The sequence below is a fragment of the Pelecanus crispus genome, chromosome 14 (assembly GCF_030463565.1).
Source record: "Pelecanus crispus isolate bPelCri1 chromosome 14, bPelCri1.pri, whole genome shotgun sequence".
NCBI lineage: Eukaryota > Metazoa > Chordata > Aves > Pelecaniformes > Pelecanidae > Pelecanus > Pelecanus crispus.
In genome coordinates, this window is record NC_134656.1 from 16,199,614 (window position 1) to 16,205,613 (window position 6,000).

Consider the following 6,000-nt stretch of genomic DNA (forward strand, 5'->3'; position numbering starts at 1 on the left):
ATCCCTCCTTCGCAGAGCCGTCCTCAGGCCCCCGTGTCCGAACCCCAGCCTGAGCGGCTCCTCTCTCCCTCCCCAGCCTCGGGGTACGGCCCCGGGGCGATGCCGGGGTCTCGGGGGTTTGGCACAGCCTCTTCTGCTCCCCGCTGTCAGGGAGGGTCAGGTCTCAGCTCTACCCTACCAGCAACGACAGGGAGATAAAACGTGAAATGCACTTATTTATTGCAGGGAAGACACAGTCCAAGGCTTTTCTCTCCCACGCTGGCAATGGCAGCACAATTTATGCCCCCCTGAAGGCAGGAGGGCTATAAAGAGACTGTGGTGCAAGCAGTCCCATGGTGCAAACTCTGCTCCGTCGAATAAATCCTGGGCAGGTTTGTTACGAGCTGGGCGGATCCGGCTGCGATCTGGGACCGCAGGGAACCTCTCCCGTCCCTCCTTGCCCTTGAGTCGGAGGCTTCGTGAAGCCGGGCTGCGCCCTGCCCCGGCGTTGCCTTACGTATCTGCCCAGCTTTCACCTCGGGTGGGCTCGGCGCTGGGTTGCAGCTCTCACAGTTCTGCTAAAAAACCCGTCAGCAGATGTTTGACGGCACGGGGTGGGGATCAGGCTTGTCAGCACAAGTGGTTAAACTGGTTTATAGGTGGCAAAACTGAGGTGAAACGGCAGCGCTGCTGTGGGACGGGCTCTCGGGAAGCAGGGCCACCGTCTTGGGACAGGGCCGTCTCGTGCCGCGTGGCACGCTGACCGGCAGCATGTCCCTTTCGTGTCCGTGCCATCGCCCTTACTCAATTAACGCTCCCCGACCTTTCCTTCCTTCACCTCTGCTGGAAGATGAGAAAGTGGAAATTTGCCACCTGGTTTCTTGGTGGCACGTTGCTGTAAGTGGAGCTATTATGGATGCAAATGAACAATTTTAAGCAGTGAATGCGAACCCCAATGCCGACGGGGTTCGTCTCTGTGACACTTTGGCACCGTCGCGTGCCCTGGGCGATGGGTCTGGCACATCCAGACTGAGCTCTCGGCGGTGTTGGGATGCCGGGCCTGGAGGCATCGCTGGAACAGGGAGACTTTGCTTTGCATGGGGAGGGATAAATCACCCGGTGCTGGCTCAGGTGCAGCACTGGAGGCAGTAGGTGCTGTGCTGAGCATCCCCAAAAATGGGGCCCAGCTCCTGGGAGGGGAGCATCTCTGCGGCGTGTCCCTGAGGACCCCTCGCAGCGATGGAGCCGTTCCCTCTGGGCACCTTCGAGGTGTCCCAGCTCTGGGGCTCCTGTGCGCATCAGGGGAGAAGGAGGGATTGCGGGGCTGATGGTTGCGGCTGTGCTGGGGCTTTCTGCGGCCCCGCAAGACCTGTAACCATTTTTTCTGTCTGTTGTCCCAAGCAGCTCTTGTGCTGGGTCTGAGAGTCCCATGAGCAGCAACAGCACGCATCCGTCCCTGTCCTCGCCCGGGTCTGCTCCTCCCTGACTGCAGAGATGCAGAACAGAAACACTTGTGATGACTTTCACAGGGGCCTGCTGGCATTTTTGGCCACGGGAAGGAAACAGAAACTTCCCAGCCCCAGGCCAGATGTGCATGGAGGCAGGGTTTCATGCCCATAACCCTGCGTGCAAGGAGAGCAGGAGCATCCAGGACATGTTTTTTCAGCCTCTGCGTTAACAGCCTGCTGCCCATGGGCACGAGCCGGGGAGCAAGTGCTGAAGCTCTGCGATGGGACATATGTTCCCAGCAGAAAACGCCGACACGTGTCCCGCAGACCGAGGAGGTGCTTGTGAGAGGACGTGTGGAGTGGGGAGGGGGAGCAGAGCCATCTGTCACTGCTTTCTAATTAACGCTGGGTTTGATATGATAATTAAATCTGACTTTTGCATTAATTTTTTGCTAATTATTTACAAAAATGTTTTGGATAACTGTCGTCGTGTTGTGCAAAAGTGATATCCAGCAGCCAGGTGGTGGGCGCCGCGTCTGAGCGTGCCGGCGGGCTCAGCAGCGCGCTTGGCCACGGGGCCGAAGCTGCCGGGGAGCAGGTGGCCGCGAGTCCCCAGGGCCACCACATCCGCGGGGGCTTTTGGGGAAGCTCTGCATCCCGCAGCGCTGGGATGGGGGTCGGGGCCGGCTCCGGGGGTTGGCAGCGGCTGTCCTTCACCCCAGCTGTCCTGGTGCTGTGCGCTGGCATGTGCGGGGCTGGGGGAAGGGGGACCCATGGGTGCCCCCCATGGGGTATCCAAGCCTCCGGAGAGGGTGCGGGAGGGGCCCGGGGGTGCATCCTGGGGCTGCCCCAGGCAGTGCAGGGGCGGGAGGCGAGGTGGGGACAGCCCCTCTGCCGCTCTGCTGGGGTCTGATGAGCGACCCGATTTTCAGCATCCGTTGACGAACATGGCGGGCTGCTCCCACTGGCGTTTCACAGCTCTCACCACATCGTTTGGAGCTCCAGCGCCGCGTCCCCTTGTAAAGTCAAACCCACGACCACGTTTGGCGTTGCCGCTGGGTGCTGTGGCCACGTTGCCCATGCAGGTGACTCCGATGGCTGCACCGATGTCCCTGCTCGCCGGGTTATGCTGGGGGGGCTCAGGGATGCTCTGCCCAAAGCGGGTCCCAGGCCTGGAGAGAAAAGCAACCCCATGGCGGCAGCAGGAGGAGAGCGGTGCTGGAAATCGGGGTTTTCATGCAGCGCCGGCCGCCCCAGAGGAGCTCTGCTTTGGGCACCCCGGCCTTCGCAGCCCACCTTCGCCTCGAGGTGAGGCAGCATTTGCCTCATCCTCGGGGCACCCTGGAGCTGCCGTGCCAGGCGCTGCCGAAATGTCAGCTGCAGAGGAGCTTCCTGGCATTTTGAAGCGCCGGCATTTGAACGAGCTGCGGGAACGAGAGCCGGTGTCAGCAGGGGAGCCGTGGGGAGGCTGGGGAGCCAGAGGGACAGAGGGGGGGCCGAGGGATGTGGATGGATGCTCCTGCGCAGTAGAGAGGGACGGCTGGGGACCGATAGTGCGGCTGGGGGCTCTGCAAACTCCTCGGCAGTACGCCCAAGCGCTCGGCGCAGGTTCAACCCCAGGACTCCCGTCTGCCCCTGCCAGCAGCCGAAGGACTGGGGTCTCTGGGGGCTGTAAATGCCAGCCAGCCTCTGCGCAGAGGCTCCATTTTCCCCTTTTTCATGGGAACTGCATTTTGGGGGTCCCCTCCAGCTGTGCTCTGCTGTTCCTGCTCACCGCGTCCCTAAACCCTGTCCTCTCAGGTGCTGGCACCGCAGGGACAATGTCAGCGAAGCCCAGTGTCACCATGTCAGTCCAAGAGCAACGTGCTGGGGTTGTATTTCCCCAGGAAGGACCTGAACTGGTTCAGCCTCCTCCCGCTGTGGAGGGAAGCACTGCAGGAGGCTGCCGACAGCTCTGTGGAAGGACGTCCGCCATTTATTTTACTTTTACAGGCATCTGCACTGAAATCTGTCCGACGGCCTCAACAGGGAGCAGCTCTGCATTGCACGTAAGGCTGGGGTGGGCACCATGCCCTGCCGAAGCATCGGTGCCTTCCCAGCACTTCCCGTCCTCGTGCATTTCACCGGCTCCACCAGCCCTAATGGGGTACGAAGGGTCTGACTTTGCTCTCCCTGGTAAGACTTTGGCAAGTGAGGAGAGGCGGCTGTGCCGGATCCGTGTAGGGCCAGCCGCGCCGCCAGTGCCTCGGCGAGCCTCGGCCACGGCCACCTCTCGTCCCTTGCACAAGGGGAGCAGGAACATCTCAAAACCAGCGGTAAAAAGCTGTGCGGAGCAGCTGTGGCAGATATTTTAAGTAAGTTTTCCTCCACCCAGGGCAAATTTGGGGTGAGAAATGTTTAAATTTTACATCTGTCATTCTCACTTGCGGCTTTCGTGGCTCATCGGACTCTTTCCATGCTGCTTGAGAGGCAGGTTATGGAGCAGGGTGGGACTGGGCTGCGGAGGTCGGTGCTGGGGGCAGGCAGCGGGGAGCTGCCGGGGGGTGAGCGGGGCGCTGTGCCCGACTGTTGGGGTGCAAGGACAGGGTGCAGGACGGGGTGCAGGAGCTGCAGCCTGAGGCACCCTCAGTTCTGGCTGTTGCTTTTCCTTTCGTTCGTATGAAGCCCGCATGCGGATTAGGTCACCCTGCTGAGCGTATCGTAGCTGGCTGGGATTCTGCATCGGTTGGCTCTGTGGCTGTACAATGTGTAATTCACAATCAATTTGCCTAAAGTTAAAATACAAAGAAGGGGGAGAAAAAGACAAAAAAAGACTCTTTCCAGTTTAACAGCTGGTGACGCCTCAATAGCCGCCACCATGGGCTATCTACGTGAGTTCACAATCCGACATCGGACATTATTTAGTAGCCTCGCTCCGTTCAGTTTCACCTCAATCCTGAGCAAATATTGACAAATCTCATCTAATTCTGCTGGTACAGTACCGGAGAACTTTGTTTGCAGCGCGCTTGGTACCATCTCTATCCCGTGGACAGGAGCCAAGGGACACAAGCACAAAGTTAAATTGGAAGAGGAAAAGGATGGGAGAGCAAAGAGGTTGTGTGTGCATGCAGCTTGCCAGGAGTATTTTTTGGGGAGCAGAGCTGCTCCTTCCCACGTGCCTGCCCAGCCTGGGGCTGTCAGAGCCTGTGGCTGTGGGCGCATCCCCTCCCGAGCATCCCCCTGCGCCCAGGGGCTCTGGTCCTTCTGCAAAATCCTCCAGGCACATCCAAAAGGGAAACTTCTCTCTGTAACGTTTCCAGGGATGCAGGTATGGTGCTGACTGTCTGCAGGTGGAGACCCGGCACGTGGGGACGAGCCACGGCTCACAGACCCCAGGCCAGAAGGGACACCCGGGGCTGGGTGCCGTGTCCCACGGCTGGAGCCCGGCTGGGGCTGAGCGGTGCTGCGGCGAAGCACGACGGGAGGAAGCATCGCTCAGGCAGGCAAGCGGGGAGAGTTTTGCTTTGATATTCCTGCCGGGACAGTTTCTAGTGTTCGCTTTCGGAGAGCGTGACAAATCTTCCCGCACCCATCGCTTTCATCACTCACCTGCGGTTTATTCTTCCCCACCAAACCATCTCTCAGAGAGGCTGGGAGGTGCTAAATCAGCTCCTTCTCAGCGCCATGGCTCGCGTTATTGCTTGGAAGGTTTGGGGCGCTTTTGTTTTACCAATCCATCAAAAACCAATTCCGGGTCAGGGAGAGTGATGGGTGCGTCGAGATAAAGACCCAGCGAGCGCTGCAGTTTCTCCTGGACATGTGCTGTCAGGGCTCCCAGCACTCCTGCGGTGGCCGGCAAGGAGCTGGGGACGGCTTGGTGAGCTTAGCAATGTCGTGGGCATGAACTGGCTCAAGTCTTGAGCCAAAGGCTTTGGCCGAGGCAGGGGGAAGAGCTTCTCTTTCTTCTGCTTATCCCCACGGAGGTGGCAATGGGTGCTCAGTGTTCATGCTCAGCTGATGTCTGGTTCAGCAAAGCTCATAGCAAAACAGCGTTCAGGCTGTGCTGCTTCTCCCTGGGGCACAAGGGGTGCCATGAACGGCTGAGTCCTTTTTGGGCATCGCTCTGCACCCCAACAGGCTGCACCTGCACAGGGCCAGCACTGAAATCTCAGAGGTGAAATCCCAGAGGAAAAATCCCAGCACTTGAATGGGAAAGACCTGCCCCAGCTCTGCTCGTAGGAAACCTGGAGTCCGCTGAGTGCCATGGCGAAGCTGGGGTCCCTGGGGTGCTGTGGCAAAGCTGGGATCCCCTGGGTGCCACGGCAAAGCTGGTCCCCAGGGTGTCACAGCAAAGCTGCAAGAAAAGGGACCTTCTTTCCCAGGGTGGCTGTTGTGGTGACACCCACTGCCTCACTGCCCGGTGCAGGGGAGTGTTTGCACCCCCCTATTCTGGACGCGATCTCCCATCCCACGCTGCTGCCGCTCTGGGCCAGCACGTCCCACCGCAGCCGAAGGCGACCGCGCTGCGGGTGCAGCTGCCTTTGCAGCCGTGCGGATCCGCAGGGGCTGCAACGGGGCAGGACCTACATCCAAA